The 14,284-nt window shown below is 44.9% G+C and overlaps 1 protein-coding gene across 1 annotated transcript in view; it reads left to right on the top strand.

Annotated features, from left to right (window-relative positions):
- XYLT1 (xylosyltransferase 1) overlaps nt 1-14,284 on the top strand; it is a 375,167-nt gene that overhangs the window by 318,893 nt on the left and 41,990 nt on the right. The gene's annotated exons all lie outside the window — the stretch shown is intronic.

Raw genomic sequence — 14,284 nt, 5'->3', positions numbered from 1 at the left:
CTCTAGGTGTCCTGAGTACATTTTGGATAATCGATGCACATCAGTAATTGACAGGTAGTACCCAGATGTCTCAGGACAAGATAAAGAAGTCTCAAGCTAAGGAAATGTTACTTACACCTCCCTCCAAGACCCTAAAACCCAGAGATCTCGGGACAGAATAGCTCACAAGTTGTAACTCTCAAGCATGAGTCCCTAGCTGGGATTTTCTCATTTATAGGACATTAGTGCAGTAATTTAGCATTAATTTAGTACTAAAACAAGCCATCATCCCATTCACTGTCACTTTCCTCTTTGTGAGCTGTGGCCTCACCTGCTGCATGAATAAGCCTAGCTAGAGCCTATCTAGAGACCCCTATGGTCTCTCCCAAGTGACTGGAGCTGGGCATGGCTTGGCTCAAGTTCCCTCACTGGTGCTGTGTTAGGAAGAACTCTTTTGGTGGGAAAAGACAGAAACCCAGGTCAGACTAGCCTAAAGGTAAAGAAAATTACTGGATCAGGGAACTAAAACATTAGGGCTGACTTCAGGTATGGCTAAATCCAGCTGCTCAAACGATATCATTAAGTCCAGACGCTCTACTAGTTATGTTTTTCTGTGTGTTCATTTAATTTTCTGGCACTGGGTGGGGATTATTGGCAATATATTGGCCTCCTTTTATAGATAAGGGAACTGAGACTCAAACGGTGAAGGAAGTTGCTCAAACTCATAGCACTAGAGCAGCGAGGAGGACTCATACCCACGTAAGCGTTCAGAAAGTCTAAGCTCCTAATTCCTGCCCCTGTCTGTTGTAGGCCTGCTTTCCTCCAACGTACTGGTGACTTTGAGGCAGCCACCCTGCGTCTCTTGACTTCATTTTCTCCCTTTGAAAAACAAGGGGGTTGAATGAGAAAGTTTCCAGATTCCCTTCCCATTCTGGTATTTCAGGCATCTAGGTCAACTCTGGTAAAAGAAGAGGTGGCAGAGGCAGAGATCTTGAAAGACAGAGATGAGGAGGAAAGAGGCAAGCAGTGAAATACACAACGGGCTACGGGGTGCCTCGGTTTTTAATTCCACATGGCTCCTAAAGCAATGTTGACCTTCTGTCTTCATCTCCAGCCTGTAGCAGCCAATTTGGACTTCTGGCTCCCACTGTGAAGAGATGGCATAAAGGCAAACTAGTATTCTAATAGCTGCCAAATTGGTCCTGATTGTTTCTGTAATTAACTGAAGGCGAGGGTTGTGTGCACTGTCTCTCCTTGCTTTCCTCCAAAAGTCAAGTTGCTAGATAGACTGAAAGGTAGCACAATTGTCGTTTTCCCAGGCAGCCTCAGCAGGGCTTGCAGAAGCAGGTGCCCGAACATTTACTCTGAACCCGAATCATCGGGTCTTTGGAAATGTCCCCACAAGTCCCTGGCCTTTGCTCAGGAAGCATCAGAGACGTTTTTCAAATCTCAGAAGCCTGTTCAAGTCTCAGTGTGTGGGGACAGGCCTCTTCCAGGGAGCTGGAAAGTCAAAATTGGAGTTTCTCTGGGACTTTTCTTTCCCTGGTCGATCTAATTTCTCCACTTCATTCAGGGTCACCAGGGGCCCCATCATATCCCTGGGACACAGCATGTGAAGTGCAGGAGTATAGATGCTGGACTCCAGCCACCTGGGTGGAAGTGCCACCTCTTCTATGCCACAGCCATGGGATGTCAGCAAATGGCTTTGACTGCCCATGCCTCCGTTTCTCCATCTTTATAAAATTCAAATCATGATGATGGCATTGGGGAGACGGAGCAACCTCACTGACCATAGGAAGGCCCAATGCCAGGCACTCTCCAGACGTTTTCTCATTTCCTCCTTATTTAGCAGGTGTTACCCCATTTCAGAAATGAATACAGCTAGATTTGAGAGTCGCCTTATCTTACTCAAGGCCCCACAGCTAGTGAATGACAGAGCTGGGATGGAACCTGGTTGCGTTCTACTTTAAGGCCTGTGTTCTTTTCTGACTCCATAGTGACTGCATTTGAGAGGACCTGCAGGTTTACGCTCTTGGAGTATGCAGATGAAAGAGCAAAATCCGGCTGGGCACGGTGGCTCACGCCTGTAATCCCAGCACTTTGGGAGGCTGAGGCAGGGCAGATCACAAGGTCAAGAGAGCGAGACCATCCTGGCCAACATGGTGAAACCCCATCTCTACTAAAAATGTAAAACTTAGCTGGGCATGGTGGCACATACCTATAGTCCCACCTACTCAGGAGGCTGAGGCAGGAGAAACACTTGAACCCAGGAGGTAGAGGTTACAGTGAGCTGAGATCACGCCACTGCACTCCAGCTTGGTGACGGAGTGAGATTCCATCCCCCCGACCCCTCCAAAGAAAAGAACAAAACCCTGCTGACTTTAAACAGAATTGTCTTTTTGCATAGGTGGGAGCAGGTCTTTCTCCTGCTTCCTACGGTCAGCATTTTCCAAAATGTTTTTATGTACCACCAGGGACATAGGAGATTCTTTTGGGTCCTTTGTAAGTGAGCATGCTTTGAAAATTAGGTGTTGATCTTATGTGTCAACAAATTTATAAAATTAGCTGCTCCAGCCCCTCAATTATGGATATGTTGTGCTTCAAGTAAGGCTACACTGAAAGAAAACAGTTGAAGCTGTGTAAAGTTGGCTTAAAGGCTGGGTGCAGTGGCTCACATCTTGGGAGGCTGATATAATCCCAGTACCTTGGGAGGCTGATGTAATTCGAGCACTTTGGGAAGCTGATGTAATCCCAGCACCTTGGGAGGCTGATGTAATTCGAGCACCTTGGGAGGCTGATATAATCCCAGCACCTTGGGAGGCTGATGTAGGAGGATCACTTAAGGCCAGGAGTCCGAGGCTGCAGAGAGCAATGATTGCACGACTGCGCTGTAGCCTGGGTGACAGACTGAGATCACGTCTCTAAAAAGAAGTAAAGTTGGCTTAAAGCAAAATATTAAGGGGGCTCTTAAATATGATGTGACATAGAGCACATAGCATAGGAGTTAAGAATCCAGGCTCTGGAGCCAGATCGTCAAGATTCGCGGGCCAGCTCTAATGCCCACTCACAGTGTGTGACCTTGGGTAAGTTACATGAGTTGTCTGTGTATCAGTTTTCTCGTCTGTAAAATGGGAATGATGATAATCATACCAATCTCGTAGAGTTGTTGCCAGAATGAACATATGGATAAACCCGTGGGACAGTTTGTTGTGCCTATTAAGTTGATGATGATTATAACAGCGGTGGTGGTAGTGGTGACGGTGATGGTGTTGGTAACGTGAGAAAAATCTTGATGATAATATACAAAAGATTAAGATGTTACAAAAATGTTCAGTCACTTTTTTGTCAGTTTATTAAGACGGAGTCTTGCTCTGTTACCAGGCTGGAGTGTAGTGGTAGATCTCAGCTCATTGCAACCTCTGCTTCCCAGGTTCAAGCGATGCTCCTGCCTCAGCGTCCCGAGTAGCTGGGACTACAGGTGTGTGCCACCACGCCCAGCTAAATTTTTTCTTTTTTTTTTTTTGAGAAAGAGTTTTACTCCATCTCCAGGCGCCAGGCTGGAGTGCAATGGCGCAATCTCGGCTCACTGCAATCTCGGCCTCCTGGGTTCAAGCAATTTTCCTGCCTCAGCCTCCTGAGTAGCTGGGACGACAGGCACGCGCCACCACGCCCAGCCAATTTGTATATTTTTTTAGTAGAGACAGGATTTCACCATGTTGGTCAGGATGGCCTCAATCTCTTGACCTTGTGATCTGCCCGCCTCAACCTCCCAAAGTGCTGGGATTACAGGCGTGAGCCACCACGCCCTGCCAAAAATGTTCAGTAACGCTTATGTTCAATAACTCTCGTGTCCACCGGGGACGGGGGAGACTCTTTTGGGTACTTCATAATTGGGCATGCAATGAAAGTTAAGTATTGACCTTACATGGATCGACAAAAATTTATAAAATTAGCCACTCCAACCCATGATTTATGGATAGTATGCTTAAAATAAGGTGATGCCTAGTAAGAGAAACAGGTATCATTTCAAATATAAGAAAGCTAGGCAGGTACATTCTAGCCCCAGATCAGAAGTAGTATAAAGAAGTTTCTCTGTTTTCTCAGGTCTGAACCCCAACTGCCAGAGGCAGCACTCCCCTACTGGAGGCCGGGATGGCATCTGAGCTGCCTCCTAGCTCCCCTTCTCTGACATTGAACTGATCATCAGACCCAAACCTCCTTTGATGTATAAACAAGCAAATGTTTAACCAAAAGTTGGCACATCGGTCGAGAGGCTGGCCAGGAACCTCCTCCAGGCAAATCCGCTTTCGGGAGGCCCTTTGGTGCCAGCTTGCTTATTGAGAAAAGAGCTCTCTTCCTGGCTGACTTGTAGCTCCATGATTGATGTGAGGAGATAATTAATATCTCATCTCCAATAGGGAAAGCAGATTGCATTCCTCTTTTGCTTTCCTTAAACCCAACCAGTGCGTTTATGACTGCATGTTCACTTTATCTAATCCAATTATAGCAGCCACGTCAAAATAAAGCCTGGCATTGTGCAGGCAGCCACTCAAAACTGCACACACATACCCTCCCCGGCCTCAGCCTGTGTTTTTAGGTCATCTTTGGAACTTTTCTTCCTTCCAAACAATACACAAAGAAGTTAGACAGAAGGCTAGAGGGAAAATACGTTCCCAGTGTCATCTCTGAAAGGTAGAGCATGCTTTTTATTTTCTTCTTTGCAATTTTTATGTTCCGAGCCATCTATGAAGGCTATGCATTCCTTTCATAATCAGAACAAAAGGCAGTCAACAATGTTTTAAAAAATACATGAAATGTTGAAACCCAATTAGCCCTCAACGGACCTTTAGATGCTTGGAGGTGCAAGCTGATTCAGAGATGTGAACTCCGGGAAGAACGGGAGCCACCAAGCCTAGGTCCTTCAGCCTCAGGATTCAGGCCACGGACTCCCAAGCTGCTTTTTCTTCCATCCTTGAATGACAAACTCAAGTCAGCTTTCTCCACACAGGGCAGCAATAATAACTGGTATATGTGCCACTGATTGTCCTAAGCGCCTTACAGATATTCATTCTTTCTACAACAACCCCGTGACCTAAGTGCAGTCGTTACCATGCCCATTTTCCAGATGGGGACACTGAGACTGGGAAGATTAAATAACACACAGATCATAAGTGGTGACACAGATTTGAATCCAAGCAGAGAGACTCCAAAGTCGGGGTTCTTTTCATTTTTGAGACAGAGTCTCGCTCTGTCACCCAGGCTGAGTGCAGGGGTGCAATCTCAGCTCACTGCAGCCTCCACCTCCCTGGTTCAAGCAATTCTCGTGCCCCAGCCTCCTGAGTAGCTGAGATTACAGGCGCCCACTACCACACCTGGCTGATTTTTGTAGTTCTAGCAGAGACAGAGTTTTGCCATGTTGTCCAGGCTGGTCTTGAACTCTTGAGCTCAAGTGACCTACCCGCCTCAGCCTCATAAAGTGCTGGGATTACAGGCATTAGCCACCACACCCAGCCGGAAGTCGAGGTGCTTAACGACCATGCTGCACTGCCTCCCTAAGGGTGCTGACTACAGAGTCGCCCTCCATATCCAAGCCGCATGGACTTGTGGGTACTCTATTCCTTCCACTGCTCAGATCAAGTTGGCCACTAAGGAGTAAGGTCATGAAGCTGAGGACTTCCCTGTAGCTCCCTTCCATCAGCCACAGGGCCCTTGTACTTGCAGTTTCTGTCACTCACTTCCACACAACCCCTTGGAGGACTGATGCCTTCCCTTTGACCTTGCATGCCACATGTTCTGTGAAGGCTTCCCCAATGATCTCCACAAATTAAGTCCCCGTCCCTTTATTTTCTATGGTTACCCCCATTTTTGTTCCTATATAGCATGTAATTACATATTTGTGTTTTGTGTTTCTTGATGTCTGCTTATTGATTAGAACCTTGTGGCTAGAGTGTGGAATGCAGAGGCTGACTAGGAAGGCTTGAATCCCATTGTTACCACTCACCAGCAGTATGGGTCTTGGTAAATTTATTTAACCTTTCTGTGTCTCTGTTCCTGCATTTGTAAAATGAGCCCTCATGGGGTTGCAGTGAATTATAAACAAAAGAATATATATGAAGTGCATAGAGCAGAGCCTAGAATGGAATATATGCGCCTAGAAGAGAGAGAAAGGCAAGGGTGATGTCCATTTTATTTAAAACCACATTCTCAGTGCCTAGAGCAGGGCTGGAATGTCAAAGGTGCCCTCTAGAGCTGCTAAAGGAATGAGCTCCCCAACCCTCCTTGCCCTTCCAGCTACTGTAGGATAGAGGCATGACAACTGACTCCAGCTCAGGTCCAGAAGGGGCATGGCCTACCCTGGGTCTGAGAGAAATGGCTAGCAGGGGCCCTGTGGAACTGCCGAACTTCAGAATCAGTGAGCTGAAACCTCAGAAGCTCATCCAGAGCTTGGACAGAATTAGGATGGCCAGGACACTTGTCACCTTCACGCCACAACCACGGCTATTACACAATTAAAACAGAGACTTCTGTCCTTGGTGCTGAAAGGTCATTGCTTTGCAAGATGTAAGGGTTTCTTCTTAGCCGTGGAGGTGTCCTATGTACCTGTCTACCAAATCCCAGAATAGACAAGAAGACAGATAGAAATTCACGTTGATAAAGGAAAAAAATATGAAGCATTGTAATGAACATCTTGGAGCCCTTACTATGTGCTAAGCAGTGTACTAAGTCCTCCCTATATACAGTCTCATTTGAATCATCACACCAGCCCTATGAATTAGGTACTATGATCACCATTTCCCATGTGAGAAACCAAAGCACCACATGATTAAAGTTGCCTAAGGCTAGGAGAAGACACAAGACTTCGACAAAGTAATCGCTCCAGCACTCAAAATCTTGCCCCTGCATCCCAATAGAATAATATTTAGCTGCGACTTTGAGCCAACGAGAAAAATCTCAGGCAGGTAAACAGCCCATTCCTCAGAGCCTAGGAAGTGACATGTGAGCCTGTTCACATTGCTGACTGATTTCATACTTTGTGGGTTTGTATGATGTATTCCATGACTTTATGTTTTAACTAAAATGTTTAGGTTGTACTAACGCTGAAAAAGTAAATGAGATTCAGTGACACATTACCAGACAGGAAAACAGAAAAAGGGGAGATTTTATTTTTTCTAGGCAGTGGGACTTTGGATGTATCATTTGTTATTTCTATCTCAGTTTTTCTTTTTTAATTTCTAGAATTAGCTATATTAGCTACTTGAGAAGATTCCTTCTTAAACATGCTATAAACTTGAAGAGTAGAGTTCTTCCTTCTGAAACTTACAGTGGGACAGCTCAATTCGAGAATAATTCCATTCTCAATAAGTATACCAGGATTGTAGTCAGTGAATTGAGAAACTTCTTTATCATACACCTTTTCTGACATTATTTCCAAAGACCAAAGATGCTTCCTTAACTGATCTCTTCTCTCATGAGGGAGAATCAGGACTCCTTCCCACCCTCTGTCTGATTTACTTTGATGCTCAGCTGAGTAGATTTGGTCCCTGAGATGTCCCAGTAGGATTATATTTAGCTGTGACTTTTTCCCATAGTGTGCTAATAGAGAAAAGTATCAGGAAGGTGAATGCCGCTTCCTCAGAGCCTAGGAAGTAAAACTGAATGCAAATGATTTTATGTTTTACCTCAGGTAGAAGACAGATGTCTTCTAGGGGCCTGGCAGAAAGATTCTCCCAAAGCCAACAATAAGCCCTTTAGATTCTCAGTTCTGGGCATTGTCTTTTTAAGAATTAGAAGGTCACAAACCTGTTGTATCTTTTTGGCAGGACTCTGGTGAATTGGGGCATCAAAAATGGCAGAGTCGTTAGAACCCTGCATTAGATCCAGCTAGACCTGCATTCAGGTTCTAGACTTCTGGCTGAGTGACCTTGAGAAAGTTACCTAACTTTTCTGAGCTTCAGTTTTCTTTTCTGTTAAATGTGTGTTAGAAGGATCCAGTATCTAGTTAAGAAATGTCTGTGACTTCCTGATTGCCCAACAGGTATGGCTCTTAGGCTTTCCTTTATTCATTTATTTAGTAAATATTTATTAGGCACCAGTTGTATGGTAGGCACCAATCTAAGCAGTAGGGATACAGCAGTGAATAAAAATAGATGGCGATCTCTGCCATCTTGCAGCTTACATCTAGTGAGGAGAAAGAGAAAACGGACTAAATAAATACCTTGTATATCGTGTTAGAAAGTAGAAAGTGCTGTGGAGAAATAGAAAGCACGAAAGGAGGATTGAGGGTGCCAGGTATGGGGGAGGGATGTCATCATTAGGTAAGAAGGGATTGATGGTTGAGCCGGTTCATTGCTTGGGTGAACAGCGCTTACTAAACACTTTGCAAGGCCCTCTGAGGAGTATCATCCATCACACTTTTGCAGCTGATTCAGGAGGCTGTCAGGACAGGTGTCATGGGGCTCATCTTACAGATGAGGAAACTGGCATTCAGAGAGGTGAAGCCAGGCCCACACCTCATAGCCTGGGAATGCAGAGGCAGGATTAGTACCTAGATCACCCAGTGTCTGTTTGCTATAGTGCCACCTGTTGCCCCAGTTGCCCCAGGTAACCTACTCAGTGGGAGATGAAAAGGAAGAGGGCATCACGGGTCACCTTTTGCATATTGGGCTTAGTGCTGCAGATGTGCATTCCATGCCTCAGGTGAGAGAGCCATGTATCCCTTGTTGGTGAGCCATACTTTATAAAAAGTCACTCAGGTGTTCACTGACTTACCTTGCCGTCCAATTTTACCTTTTCAAGTTATGGGGAACCAAAAAAGCAAATCCCTGCCCACACAGCTGATGCCTCTGTCTAGTAGATATCCAGTTGCTGGGCCTCTGCCACCTGGTCCTAGTCCAAAACTAAGTCCCCATTCGCCCCTGTGACACCAGAAACTTTTCTAAGACCTAGGGAACGGGTTGTCTTTATTTACTTATAGTTAACCAAAGCATGCATTTGCATCATACCAGTTTTTGAATGCAGTAAATACAGCAACCCATCTCCCAATCCCATGAATATTTCATTTTGGAGATGACTGCATAAATATTGTATTTGGATATTATGGTCCGGGACATCACATTAAAATTGCAAGACGATGCTATTATCCCATATAATGGAACATGAAATTAAAAACCTGGTGCATGGAAAGAAAAATTTTGCTAGTACTCTCACCTGTATTTCTGGTCTTCCTCACAGTCAGTCTGGTTACCGTTTAAGTTTGAATGCAAATTGTCTACAGTTGAAAATTTCAAGCATGGTTAACTGCACCAACTCAACATTTTTATATAATTAGCACTAGCCAGAGTCAAGGCCTGATTTTATTTTCCTAAACTCAGGGGCCTCCTTTAGTGGCTCAGTTAGAGCTCAGTTACATTTCAGTGGGTTAATATTGTGAGCATTAGGAAAAATCTTTGCTGAGTTCTTCCCCAGCAAGAACATGGCTTTGCTAATGAGCTTGGATTATCTGTATTTCATTGTCTGTCTGACCCCTATAGGGATTTAACTTTACAACCCAGACCTAGCCCAACTTTGTATTTTACCAAGGGGGAAACTAAGACTCAGAGAGGACTCCTCTTCAGCAAGAATATGGCTTTGCTAATGAGCTTGGATTCTGCATGTGGAAAGATGTTGGAGAAAGAGCAAGACTCGTGACTTTGGACTCCTGGGTCTTTTGGTTGGTTCTGTGCTTGTGTTGAGTCCTCTATGTCCTTAGGAAAGTTGCCAGTCTTCTCTGGGCTCCCATGTATCCATATGAGACGTATTGCTTGGCTCACACCCTTTTCCTGAGTATAACAAAGTCACTTACTTACAGAATGTCAAAGCTGGAGAGTACCTTGGGAATTACCTAACCCAGGATTATTATGACTGGGCTCGTGGCTTATGGGCTGAATTCATCCTAGAAATATGTTTTATTTAACCAGAAACACTGTTTTATTTTAAAAGAATTGAAGTGCATTTCAGAATGTATGTTTTTCACTTCTCTGCTAATTTCATCACTCCTTGCTCTTTCACACTCAGCCTGCCTCACACGCTTCCATTATCTGTCTGACCCCTCTAGGGATCTAACGTAACAACCCAGACCTAGCCTTTGTATTTTACCAAGGAACAAACTGAAACTCAGAGAGGACTCCTTAACATTTCGAAGTTACTCAGCTGGTGATAGGTAAAACCACACTTCCCCATAGATGAAAAGCACATTTCAGCCGAACTGAGTCTGTTCTCTGCCAGCATCATCGCCATCACCATTTCATGACAACATCATCAATTTTGTTAGGACTTAGATGTATCATATCATTATTTTCCATAGTAGCCAATGTCTAGAGGTAGGTTTTCTGCTCATGCGGAAAAGAAAATGCTAAGAATGTAGTTTTATTAATGAGGTTTCAAGTATTTCCCTGGAGTGGATGTCAGTGGATTTGTGGGAGGGACTTCTTTCTAGAATTCAGTGTGGCTACCAGGGCGGGACCATCTTCAGCTTCCAGACCCTCAGGTCTCCTCATCCCAGTAGACTTTTCTTGAGCAGGTGGCCCACACTGTCGTAGGACCTGTAAGGGAGGCCAAAAATCTGGAGCCACCATGTGTTGTAGTGAGAACAAAGGCTCCCTGGGAGGAGGCAGGTAACTCCAGTCTGAAGACAGAGTCCTGAGGTCTGCTGTAGAAATGGAAACAGCTGTAGAATGCCAAGCAGGCTGGCTTAGTGGAAGAGGAGGCATTCTTGGGCCACAGCCGTGACTACCCACCCTGTCTGGAGCCTAAGAACCTCCCCACACATCATGGTTGTGATGAGGTTGAAATCATTCAGGCATGTATTAGGGCTTTTTCAAATGCAAGTGAGAAATCCCATCTCAAAAATGTCTTAAGCACATAACACACAAGTCTGGGAATCAGACACAGTGAGACCCAGAATCTCAAGTGAACCCATCAAGACCTTGGCACTGCATCTTTCTGTCTCCTCTCTTATTTCTGGTTTGCTCCATTGTCAGACAACCTCTATACTCATGGCGATGATACGGCTACCAGCAACCCGAGGCTCACATCCTCCCTGCCAGAAAGCCCATAGAAAAGCCCCTCCTTCTCAGTAGCTCCAGCAACAATCCAAGACCTAGTCTCAGACCCGGCTTGCATTGCCGGCTCATCCCTGAACGGATTATGGAGGCCAGGCAGATGGGATACTCTGACCCATCCTGGGTCATGTTCCCACCCCTGGTGCTAGGGGTGGGATACAAACCCAAGTAAACTCAGAGTTAAGGGTGAGTCCAAAGTCGAGCAAAAGGTGGTTACCAGAAAAATCATAAACAGATGCTGGGCGGGTAAAAACAAGGCATGGAGCACTGATACCTGCTGCAACATGGCTGAACCTGGAAAACATTACACTGAGCAAAAGATGCAGGCACAAAAGGCCGTATATTGTATGACTGGCTTGATATGAAATATCTAGAATTGGTAAAGCCATAAAGATGGAGGACAGACTAATGGTTACTGGGGGTTGGCAGGAATGGGGATTGGCTGCTTAATGGGTATGGGGTTTTCTTTGGGGGGCTGATGAAATGTTTTGAAGCTAGGCAGAGGTGACAGTTGGGTAACCTTGTTAACAAACTAATTCCACTCAACAGTGTACCTTAAAATGCTTAATCTTAAAGCACTGCTGTGATCGCAGGGCTCCTGGTCCCCCTCCAGTCTGCATGGAGTAGGCACATGGTGCTGCCTGCAGCAATCCACGCAGTGCCTTTGTGCAAAATAGAAAAGGCAGCTCTTCCTCAAGACACTTAGTTCCCATTGATCATGAAATCATTTCTTGTTGTCTTGTTATTTTACATTGTATGGATGTTATCTTTATAAAAAAAACATATGACCTTCTCAATCTGTGTCATCTGCCCAGAGCAGTCTCCCAAATTAAGCCAAGCTGGTCTGCTCCCCACACCTTTGATTGGTCTGTTTTCTGTCTAGACTGTTCATTTTCTCTCCTCCCTTCAGCCCTCCCAGCTTGACTCATCCATGATGCCATCCCTGACCACAAACCAAATCCACAGCATCCTGGCTTTTCAGCCTTGCGTTAGTCCCCATTGTTCCAGAAGTTCCTTGAAACTCATTTAACCTATGATTACATGTGCCTATATATTTTCCCAGAACTTCTAGGAACTCAGACTATGAGTTCCCAGAAGAGAAAGCCTGTGGTTTATACTGTTTCCTGTCTTCCACCGTATCCACCACAAGGCTGGGAGTGTGGTACATAGTGGATGGGCATTTACTTATTGATGGATTGAATATCCATCCATTCTGTGAATACTCACTAAGCACTGACTGTGTGCCAGGCACCTAGTGATGAGCAAAAACAAGAACACCCCTAGCTCCCATGAAGCTTATAGTCTACTGAAAAGGGTAGGCAGTAATCAAAGAATCACACAAATGTGCCATGGCGAGCTGCTGAGTGCATACACATGTAAAAATGGGTTAAGAAAAGTACTGTCTCTGGGGTTTTCATGACAGTTAAAATAGATCATCCACATATAGCCCTTGGAATGATAATGCTTGTATGTTTTCGTTGCCATGTTGCTGGTGATGATGGTGGTAGTGTTAATAGGGATGGCGATGGTAATAGTGGTGATAATGAAATTGGTGATGATGGTTATGATGGACAGGGTGACAGTGGTGGTGATGAAGATGGTGATAATGATGACCCTGATGGTGGTGACAGTGATGACAATGAAAATGGTCATTGATGGTACTGGCAACGATGGTGGAAAAAATCACTGTGTAAGGACTGAGAGAGTCACTTTTGGTCTGCAATCTGATTGATGAATTGAAGTTCACTAGGGGAAGATGGAGGGGGAGAGGAAGAGGAAGATCATTCCCAGCACATACAGAATCCATGACCAGAAGGCACATGTGTAGGGAAGCTGTGGTGATAATGGAGAGGCATTTATACAACAGTTATTTATAAGGGCTTGAAAAATCCAGAGCCCTGGTCATGTGTAAGGGCCAGCAGGTTCAAGGAGCAGAAACATCCCTGAGTTCAACTCTAGACTGTAAGCTCCCATCTAGCTAGCTAGCTCCCTAGGAGCAGAGATCATCCTTACTTATCCTTGTCCCACACCATGGGCCAGCACAGTACCTGGTACATAATTGGTGAAAATGGTGATAGTGCTGGTGATGCTGAAGATGGTGATTATCGATAACAGTGATGATGATGAAGATGATGGCAATGATGACGATGGTGGTAGTGACAGTGACAATAATGAAAATGGTGATGATGGTAATGGCAATGATGGTTACGTGTGCAATGAATGCTCATTGCTAATGGACTGAGTGTTTGGGCCAGAAGGCTTGGTTCTATCTCTGTCCAGCCTCCCAACACGCCCACGTCACCAGCTCTGGGACCTGAACGGCTTTGGTTTTTGCATCTACTAAATAGGAAATGATCATTCTGCCAGCCTGCCTTGCAAAATTCTCAACAAGATGATTATATGTATATACTTACTAGAGTAGGAGTTTTAATCTGGGGTTCATGGGAAAAATTCAGGGGAGGTTCATCACTTTGGATGAGAAGAAAATGGTGTGTTTTTTTTTACTGAAATTTCAACTGAAGTCTACCTAAACGTAGGTGACAAATCACAGTAGTAATAGCAGGAACTCAGTCACCAATAGGAATCAGTTATTTTCCTGTTGTGTTATAGTTGGTGCAGATACCTCTAAATATCATTTATGCTCACCACTACTTCAAAATTACCGGAGTTATTAGACCTGCCATGATATCTTGTTATTTAATGTGTTAATAAAGAAACACATGTGTTATCACACATTCGGTGTTGTAAAATGTGTTTTGTAACCCAGGCCCCATCTAGTAGCTCACACCTATAATGCCAGTACTCTGAGAGGTCAAGGCGGGAGGATTGCGTGAGGCCAGGTGTTTCAGGCCAGCCTAAGCAACATCATGAGACCCTGTCTCTACAAAAAATGTAAGCAGCAGCCAGACATGGTGGTGCACGCTTGTAATCCCAATGCTTTGGGAGCTTGAGGCTGTAGGATTGCCTGAAGCCAGAAGTTCAAGACCCGTCTAGGCAACATAGTGAGACCTCCCCCCATCTCTACAGAAATAATTTTAAAAAACCAGACATGGTGATGCATACCTGTAGTCCTAGCTAGTCAGGAGCCTGAGGCAGAAGGAGGGTCACTTGAGCCCAGGAGTTTGAGGCTGTACTGAGCTAGGATCACACCACTGTTCTTCAGCCTAGGCAATGAAACACGACCCTGTCTCAAAAACTAGTTTTAA

Source organism: Cebus imitator, unplaced genomic scaffold, assembly GCF_001604975.1.
Source record: "Cebus imitator isolate Cc_AM_T3 unplaced genomic scaffold, Cebus_imitator-1.0 Scaffold122, whole genome shotgun sequence".
In the NCBI taxonomy this organism is placed as follows: Eukaryota; Metazoa; Chordata; class Mammalia; order Primates; family Cebidae; genus Cebus; species Cebus imitator.
This window is presented reverse-complemented; position numbering and strand designations above follow the sequence as displayed.